General features: G+C 43.1%; 1 protein-coding gene across 5 annotated transcripts in view; it reads left to right on the forward strand.

The window, feature by feature from the left end:
• Positions 1-10,259, forward strand: part of GLI2 (GLI family zinc finger 2) — a 400,141-nt gene that overhangs the window by 202,243 nt on the left and 187,639 nt on the right. For 2 of the 5 annotated variants that reach the window (XM_083842017.1, XM_083842018.1), the window contains 3 exons: positions 1,294-1,487; positions 5,116-5,227; positions 6,214-6,359. The gene's annotated coding sequence lies outside the window, so the exon portion shown is untranslated. Of the gene's footprint in view, positions 1-1,293; positions 1,488-5,115; positions 5,228-6,213; positions 6,360-9,780; positions 10,250-10,259 lie in introns of those variants that run through there. The other 3 variants (XM_083842011.1, XM_083842012.1, XM_083842023.1) reach the window with 2 other exon arrangements.

The following is a 10,259-nucleotide window of genomic DNA, read 5'->3' on the forward strand; positions in this document are numbered from 1 at the left end:
CTCAGTTTCTGGAGTCAGGCAATTACATGAGAATCTTTTTCTCTTTTATATTTTTTTTAACATTCTTTTCTTAGCATCAAGTTCCTAGCCCTGCTGCTTCTAAGGGGGAGGGGGTAGGAGGAAAGGAAAGATCAAAACATAAAAAGCTTTAAAACATGACCAGTTTGTCTTGAAGACTCACAAAAAAAAAAAAAAAGAGAGAGAGAGGGAGACAAAGAATGCAAACCAAAAGAGGCACGTTGATATTGGTTCTTTCTTTTTGATCTGGTGCTGTTGTTTTTTTAAATCCAGTCTCACACTCTCATGCCCAACTCATGATTTTTGAACGCTTGGGATTGGCAATGCTATTTCAACAGACCTAATACGTATGTGTAGCACTGGAAGTCCTGTTGTGGCATTTATTTTTAGAAAAGCTATTTTAGCTCATTTGGCACATTCTTTATAGCTCCATCTACCTTGTGTAGTTAGACTCATGGGGCCAGATCCTTTGCTGGTGCAAATTAGAGCAAACCGATGATTTAAACCATCTGGAGATCTAGCCCATGGTGCAGTCATCTGGCTTTACTGGCAAAGGGATACAAAATATAGTCCCAATAACATTTTTTAAAACTCCATAAAATGTGCCTAAAATAGTCTTTCGTCTTTCTGAAGCAGATGTGGTATACACAGAGAACACAGAATGGAGAGCGTCAGAGGGCTTTCTTGCTGCTTGCGTGAGAGGATCCCTCACTCCATCAGACCTGCCTCTGGTGGGTTTTGTGCTTTTTCCATGCACTGCACCGCACCTGAGCTGCTGCTTCAGCATATCCGTGCTGTGCGCTGTAAAATCCCCTTTATATGTGTGATTTCCATCCCAGGGAGTTATCTCCTGTTCCCCTTTCTTCATAACCTTTTACCCGTGAAACCATGCAGCTTAGTACACCTCCAAAAATCTTCTGAGGTTAGGCAAGGTCAGCGCAGCTTTGGGTTGGACACCTCGAGGACCACATAGGAGCTGCAGGAAGTGGTCTCAGTGACTCAGCCGATGGCCATCCTCCTGCTGGTTCAGCACTGAGCCGATGCCCCAGTGCAACAGGAGAAGGCAATGTTTGCTTGGACATCCTTCAGACGAAGTGCAAGGTGGGGGCTCTGACCACTTTGTTTCCAAAAGACCTTATGAACCCATGTTGTAGGAATGAAAATTGGAGTATCCTTTCTGCAGTCTGATGTGGCCAAAGAAATGTGATTACTAATTCAAATCTAGGAAAATGTATTTTTAAAAAATACGTAATTCATTTTTGGCTTTTCCTCCAGACTTTCTGTGGTAAAAGTCCCCACAGCATCACATGGAGCTCCTGAACATCACTGAACCACTCCACTTCGCTGGCTGCACTTCAGGAGGCAGAGTTGCCCTTGCTGACCTGTGACCAGAGTTAATTAGAGCTGTTCAGAGTCGCTCTTTGACTTGAATTTCAGTGACTGCGTTGTTGACACTGCACTAGAAGCAGGTGAGCCCCTCTCCTACTGTTCAGTAATTCCAGTGACAATCACCAGAGCAAACTAAACAGCGATGCTCTTAGCCTCTGCTCAGCTATCTCAGGTCACTTCATGGGAGCTGAATGCTTTGCGGCTCACAACGACTCTCTTCAAAGTTAGTGGTGGAGGCAAAGGGAGACAGCAGCTTGGTTGCAAATTGTGCAATGCCCCGAAGCACACTTGTGGCTGAAGCTGTTTGCTCCCAGGAAAGCATTGTAGCCAGGAGAGCCCATTTCCTCACAAACTGTACTCATGCGATGCCCAGCACTCGCTGTGGTCTTCTGAACTGCAGGTTTCGTTTGTTGTGGGCTTTTTCGTGGTTCTGCCTGCGTCACTCCTTAACTGAGTTATTCTCCTACAATACAGTTTGTCCCTTCTACCTTCTGCATCAGCTCTGCCCTTTCTCTATTTCTGTATTTGTTTCGGATTTTTGTCTACACTCATCCAGAACTTGGCTTCAGAACTTTTGTCCTTTGCACTTAACTCTTCGGATAAACTGGACAAAAGCATGCACTGGCCAGAGAACATTTGGGAAGACGCACAGAAGTGGGCTGTATGTAACAACCACAGGAGGGGCAGGGGGGGAAATGTATTATTGCAGCATAAGGAAATGTTTGCCAGGTTAAATATGTTCGTATCAGAATATTGCACGTTTTTCAGATATGTTGTAGGAGGCCTACTGAGAGAAATCCCATAATGGGGCAGACTCTTGGGTTGCACCAGGATCCTGTGAGTTACGAGCCCTATTCTGGGGCATGCTGCTGCTTGGGGGCACAGGGACAGAATGACAGAAGGACTTCAAATGCTATTCTTTCTGATATTTGGAGTTTATTAATAAGTCAGGGCAACTTGGCCGTATTTGGTGTTTGTCAGCACCTTAAGATGATCTCTGCAGAGAGGAATGTTGATGTTTGGATTGATTATAATCTACACGGTCAGTACGGGGGTGTTCACACCGTGGGCACCTTGCCTGGGGATGCTAAGCTCCCCTTCGGGCTGCCTGGATGGCTCGGAGAAAACACAGCTTCTCCAAAGAGGGATTCACAGTAACAGCTGGGTTTACTTGCTCTGACACAGCCCATGCACAAGTCTGTCTCTGCACTGGTACGTAGGAAACAGAGCAACAGCCTCCTAAATTACATGCTCAATGTGGTGCCCAAGATTTCTGTCATTCTCACTGTGTTACAGTTAGTATTTAGGTTGTGTCATACTGGCTCTGCCAGCTGGAATTGGGGATGGTTAAGTGATACTAGAAGATTAATTGGCGTTTTAATAGGTCATATTACTACAGAACCAGATGTATCCTACATTTTATATCAATATAATATCACATTTTTTCCCCATGTTTTATGCTAAACCATTTTGTCATTGCTGATACCAAGGAAAGCAAAGATTAATAAACTACATATTAGTAACATAATCTCTCATCTTCTTCATGTAAGGTTCTTACTACAGTATATTATCTAGGATTTGTCCAGTCCAAATTTGTAAGTCTCTAGGAACAGATTTTTATTTTGTCTTTTTTTTTTTTATTGTTAGGAACACAATTTTTAACCTGTTTTGGAAAATACGATTTAAATCCATGCATCAGAAAAAATGGGTTGAAATGAATGAATGCTTAAGACCTACTATAAATGCATTTCAGACTTTCAGTGAAAGTTTATGAGGTTCTTGCTGGTCACCTTCTACTGATGTCATTGTTCTATAAATACATTAACAAATCTAAATTCTCTTGGGTTATTAAATAGCTACTGCACTTATGCCAAAGACACTTACACTGCAGTGGTGCTCAATGTGATTCTAATGTATAGGAGTTGCACATTTATCTTGTGTATAGCCACATAATCTAGCATATTATCTACCACTAAGGACTATCTCCCATCTGTTTCGCCCATGAGATATGCACAGATCATCTCCTGTGTGTGAAGGGAGCAAGTTTAGGCTCTGCTTTGTAAGTGTTTGGGATCTTTCAGGAAGAAAAGAATTATATAAATATTATAGAGCTAACAATCTCTACTTACTATCCTAAAAACCAATATAGAAAAAAAAGAGAGAAATGATAAAGTTCTGTGGAAAGGTTTGATGCTGTGAATTTCAATGGAAATAACTTTTGTCTCTGTGGATGTGTAACTTTATAGCATCAGTTCCCTAAGTATATGTAAAACGTATTCTGACAGTGTACTGTTTCTTGGGTAGTCAATATGCATATTTATTTGTAAAACATATGCACACTGTCATCTGTCAAATGTTTTACATGTTACCCAATTTCAAATGGGTACAATAAAATAGCTCTGCACTGGGTTGCAGTACGTTGGTAAAAATATCGGTTTTCTTATCATAAGAGGAAGCTCAGAACCTAAATAGTGGCTGCGGTACATAACACCAGACCCTAACAAACAGAGTATAAAATCTTGCTGCGGTGGCAGTTTGGGTTGTGTTCCCTTCACAAGGAGCACTGAGCAGCACCCTGAGTTCAGCAGAGAGTCTGCAGAAAAGGGGTATCCAAGCATTAATCATTCATCGCAATGCTTCATAAAAGAAATCTCAGTGAAAACAAAAGCAGAAAACTCAACTATTCTGAGAAGCACTTTAAAGTAGCACTAGTTTCAGCTACCAGGTATTTGCACTATCAATCAAAATATATTTATTTATCAGTTGGATCATATATTAAAGCGCCAGGCTATGCAGAATAAGAGGCAGAAGAGAAATATTGAAAGTATACATACAAAAATACTAAAGCCTACACTTCTGGAAATAATACATAAATGTCATTTGCTGACAGAAAAACAGATTGTTGTAAAAGGAACTCCAGAAATGACCTGACATCAGAATCACAATTTCCTGTGTCACAGGTTAGTGAGAAATTGCTTCTTTACAGCCTAACGATTCAAGAAATAATGACCTAACATTGTTCCACTGTGAATTGGGGCCAAGAGATATATTTTTGCAGGTAGCAACAAATAAGACCAAACCTTGCAAAGAACTAGAATGCATAAATCCTAAAGCACACCAGAGAATTCACTGGTTTTGACATAAGCAATCTATAAACAATATAACTGATTTGAAATATATTAGGCATGATTACAAACATTACTTGTCTCTTCAGCAGAAATAGGCTGACCTCTGTGGGCAGTAGCATATGAGGACTATTATTTAGGAACTGAGGGTCCTTCTGATTTCAAATGTTGATGTCACTCGTTTATTCACCAAATGTAATGGAAATTCACATCGGTTTGATAGAGTTTTCAGATATCTCATGCTGTTCAGCCAGCAGTTTCATATACCTCTTTTCTCACTTTTTGCTCATCATCATAAGATGCTAGTCAAGATTTACAGTAAAAAGATGGATATGCTGAATGCCTGACTTGAGATAACTCACAGACATATGATTTTCAATGAATGCAGACTATCTAGATTTGAAAATTTGAGTACGGAATATTAAGAGCCCCCTTCAAAAATCTTAGCATGTATACAACTTTGCTTTTTGTTCTGCAGCCCTTGGAGATATTATCTTGAGAGAGGAGCCCTCAGTACACAAGAACTCTGAGATGTGGATGTTATGGTCATATTCTCATTTCTAATCCTTTTATTCCTTTACAGCCTCCTGAAATTAGGACCAGTGCAATAGTCCATGTTTTTGCTGAAATGTCATCTAGAAGATTTGCAGTTCCTCTGAAAGACTTAGAAAAAGGGACTTACAAGAGCAGATAAGGTGAGCTGTTTTCACACACTTTATACACTCTGAAAATCAGAGTGGAGGAAAGAGCTCCAAGCTCTGACAAAGGATTTCTTCTTGAGACAGTGCTGTCTAGTAGCCTGAATTTGGGTCTAGGAATTGGGATTTCATGCAATACATGTACATGCAATAGAGTACAATGTATAAAGTGCCAGGCTATCCATTTTGTGTTGACAGGGATTTCTATTTTTCTGTAAAACTCAACAAATTCTCTCCATCCCTTTTGTGAATGAAAAGTCTTCTCCTTCATTTCCCTGATGAAATGTAAATACAGCTTCCAACAAGTCTACTTAACTTCTTATGAATTACAGACTCCAACTCCAAACAGCTGCCCAACTCCAGCTGTTTTCAGCTCTTCATGCAATGCTGTGCACAGGTACCCCAGTTACCATTTTGTGCATCCCACCGCCTGCTCTCCTCTCCTCCCTCTAAGTGGGCAACATGCTCTAACCAACCCGGTCAACCCTGGGGAAGAACATTGTCTTCTGACCCCTCATCACATTGAACGTTTTATCTGTGATGACCAAAGCCCAGAAGGAGCCTGGGCAGGCTGGCATGCTGCCCTTCTCCTTTTCCAGACCCACAGGCAGGCAGAGCCCCGTAGCCCATCCCCTCACTGGCAGGGGTGACTGCGACTGAAGAGACAGGGGGAAGAGGAATAAAGAATGAAAAGCTGCAAAGGACCATGAGAAAAGACTGTCCTTCAGAAAATATGTTCATTTTATATGCACATATGTTCATATGTGCATTTTATGTTCACCTCCGTGCCATAGACCAAAAATTCTGCTGTGCCATTTGTTTTCTACTCCTTGTGTAAGCATGCTGAACTAGTTGTCTCTACAGCTAGAAATGCTGTGAGAGGCATAGACCTAGATGTGACCTTTTCATATTCAACTTTCTGTAGTGTGGGTGCTGGATCTTGGAGTTCCTACTCTTAGGGAAAATGTGCTTTTCTGCTTCAGATCTGAACTGGAGAAAGGACGACTCACCCTTTGTGAACGGGTCGCGTCTGGCAAGAGCAACTGCAAGTGAGACTCTACTTGAAAGCTGTGGGGACATGATGGGTTCTGAGCATTTTGAAGAAACTTCTGTCCTTGAGCTAAGACAGGTAAGGGAGGATGTGTATATTCCTAATTCATGAAGAATGCACATTCAAAATGGCTTGCTTATCATTTTACCAGCAGTAACTACGGTGTTCATAGTCATGTGAATAAGGTCCAGTTTCAGCAGGACATTTCAGTTTGTGTTTAACGTTTAATAAAAACTCACATGCTCTCTGAAATGAAAGGTAGACTTCTAGGCCAATTTTGCAGCAACTAAAAGTACCGTCTCCTTTGCTGATGGAAGTAACCTTTCATAACCATACGAAAACTTCACAAAAGTTTATGGTACCGGATCAATATTCCTGATGCAGTAGAAATTAAACATGGCAAGAGCAGACCCTTTGGTGCAGAGGGGGAACAAAACCAAAAAAAAGCTATCGGAAAATTAGCACTGATTGCACTCTTGGATACACTTTTGAGAGAGGAAAAAAATATAGAAGGCTTAATCAAAACATACAGTGCAGAAAAATGGCACCTGCCTCAAGGAACTTACCATTGAAGCTTTAAACAAGAGACAACACATACACTGAGGCAGATAGGAATCAAAGCTGCATATCATCCCAATGAGTATAGTCTCTTTGCGCACAGTTACGATTTCCCCCAGGTAACAGGGCTACTTTAAAAAAAAAAAAAAAAAAAAAGGAGTGCATTGTGCCAAAAAATCTTCCCCATTCTAGCAAATTCTGAGCTAGCATTGCACATGACACTGTTAATTTATTAGATATCATCAAGATTAGTTATATTCTACAGATATGAAGGTGTGTTCAGACTCAGTGCAACGTTATTGACCCCAGAGCTGATACAGCTGCTTAAATCAGGGCAGAACTGATCAAGTACTGTTTTCCACTTGGACTTAAACCAGCAATCATAAAGATACGAATTACATGAAACATGATTTTAGGCCTCTATCTCCTAATGATCATCCTACATGTAATTATTGTCTTCTTTCTAAAAGAGATACATATATAACCTGATTTTTTTTCTGGTAGCTTTTACCCATGTGTATCCTTTGGAATACTCAAATGAGCTTTTTAATTTATCATGTCGATCTATGAAGATTTATAGAAACAAATCCTATAGATGTGAGCAGAACAGAATGGAGCATCCCCCACTGTTTTTTTCAACCATTTTCTTTAAATATCTCCTTTAATAAAAAAATTACAGTCCTCCTTCATAACAGTATCAAACATTTTAAAAGCCCCATTTGTTCATTTCCAGGCTAGTCTAGCTTCCCCTACGGTTAATCAGATTTGTTTCATTGACTTAACAGAAGTGGGATAGATCTCAGATTAGCAACCCTGGAGCTGGTGGTATGTCAATCTTTTATCATTGTGAGAGGGTTTTTTATTATATTTTAATTGTGTTTAAAAGCCCTATTCCCTTAGTCCAGAACATTTTTGAATGTATCCTCTACATCCACACACTTATGCTACAGCAAGGTATAGTAACTGTACATTGTCACGTATCTTCCAGTCCCTACTTGGTTTCATCCCCATCAAGTTGTACAAGAGCAGGAGGGAAGACCAGAGGGAAGAGCTGCACTTTGACCCCTTGTTCATATTTTGACTCTTTTATGTATACCAAATGTCAGTCATTCTGTCGTCTATTTAATCTCAGACACCTATGGAAGATTAACAGAGGGCAGTTCAATAAGCAGAGCAGGAGAGGAAAGGACAGATGAGCTACAGCAGTCAGATAATGTGAAAGCCAACTCAAGGTTCCCAAAAAACTCCAGCTGTCACCTGCCATCATCCTTCTACAAAAAGGAGGAGCTTCCCTTCAGGCTTGAAAACCGCCATCTTCTAAAGGATTTATACCTATGAATTCTAGAAAGGAAAACAGTCTTTCTTAACTATATAACTGCTCTGAATTAATCTTTTATTTCCTTCTTTTGATTTTAAAAATGTTCTTGGCCAACAGTCTAGATGTGTATGTATTTTGTAACTCTGCAGTATGAATTGAGGATATATCTAACGTTAACCTTTTGCCAGTTCTTTTTGGTCCATCCAAAAAAACTCTGACCCACCTTCAGAGCTGGCAGGTCGTCCTCCTCCAGTAAAGTGACCTGGGAATACAAGTGGGCTTTCTTTTCTGGAGATCAAAGACTTGGTTTGTTCCTATTTTTGGTAACCAAAGCCCCTCTCTCCATGGTGGAATGCTCTTCAGGAGTAGTTGCAATGAAACTCCCTCCTCACAGCACAAAATTCTCTGTGGACAAGGGGTAACGTTGCACTGGGGAGCCAGCACGGACTGCATTTGTGCCATGGTGGCATGACGCAACATCTTTGTATGAGATAGTGGGTGCATGCCAGTTCTAGTCTTTGAGACACACACACACACACACACAAGAAGTTGCAATGTAAGTGGCTGGCAAAATAACCTGTTGCCTTGCTGACCTCCCCAGGCTACCTGAATAGAATAAATGGGATCTGGGTGTGCATGGGGAGCCAGTTGTCACCCTCAAACATCTGTCTTTAATGCCATCCAACGAGAGAGGTGTGCTAATGTTCAGACAGAAGGCACTGAAATTAGTGGCAGGTTTTTAGGATTAAAATTGTGGTATTGAGCCTGGGGTCCAGTCAGGTTGTGTTTTGCACAGGCTAGCAGAGGAAGGTTTCTGAGTGGCATAAAGCTCATTTTCTACTTGCCCAGACCTGGGCTGTGTGTCGGGCAAATCCACTGGCAAATGTTAACAGTGCCCAAGGGACTGAAAGTGAAGCTGGGGGCTGATGTGGCATGCGGTTACCATGGAAGTGGACATAATCCTGCCGGAGTCAGATACCCCAGTGATACGGCGAGTCTCAGCTTGCTCTAGGGTACAGCACGGTGACCCTCCCCGGCAGCATCTGGTTGCATTTTAAACTTTTGATAAATTCCATAGCCAAAGAAATCAAAACAAATCAAGTAACAAGCCCCGTCTGGCCAAAGTCCAAGTTAAAACTGCTGCATTCCTCATTGGTATTAATGTTAATGCACCAGATCAGTGCGAAAGCAAAGATATTCAGGGTGGGAGCCGGGCAATTTTTGGAGATCTTTTTTTTTTCCTCTCCTCGTAGCCCCCTTCCCAAAAGACGAGGATTAAAACAGATTAATGTGCTCTGGCCTGGTTAGTTACCGTGCTTAGGGAACAGTCTGTAGTGAGCACTTCTCCCAGCGAAGATGTTTCAGAAGGCCCAGCCTGCCCCTTGGCCGCGGCGATGCTCGCGAGCTGGGCAAGTAGCGCAAACTGACGGAGAAAAGGGCAAGCTGGAGAAAACCACCCCAAACTCCATCCCACCCCTGCACGGGTCAACCCGCACAAGGCCGAACTTTTATTGCTCATCTTTTTCGGTCTGCTTTCCCCGAAGAAGAGGGGTTTGGGTGCTTTTGTTGCAGATGCCCTCCCGCCGAGCGGCCCCCCCCCCCTCCCCCCCGCCTCCCGCGGGCTATCTCGCACCGAAAGCAGCACCCCGGGGAGGACCCTACGGCCGGTTTTCACCCCTCGCCGGGGCTCGAAAGCTCTCCGGCCTCATCCCCGCCGAACTTCAGCCTGCGTGCGGGTCCGCGCGGTTCCCTGAGGGCGTGTGCGAGCCGCCGGCAGCGGGCTGATGGGCAGCGGGAGGCTCGGCGGAGCCCCGCACCCCGGCGGGCTGCCCCCGCCCGGCCTCCCCTCCCCGCCCGGCCGCCGGGGCAGAGCCTCCGCTGCCGCTGCCGGGATTCGCGGCGGCTTTTGGCGAAGAGCGGAGAGGGGGGGGGGAGAGAGAGAGAGAGAGAGAGAGAGAGGCACAAAAGGGAAGGACGGAGGGAAAGTCCCTCCCACGCCCCCCTCCCCCAAGTTTATGATGGGGGTCCGGAGGAGCAGCTCCGCTCCGCAGCGACCGCTCGCCTGCTGAAAACTTGCTGCTCCGCTTTTTGGGTAAAGTTGA

This window comes from Anser anser (assembly GCF_964211835.1).
Source record: "Anser anser genome assembly, chromosome: 6".
NCBI lineage: Eukaryota > Metazoa > Chordata > Aves > Anseriformes > Anatidae > Anser > Anser anser.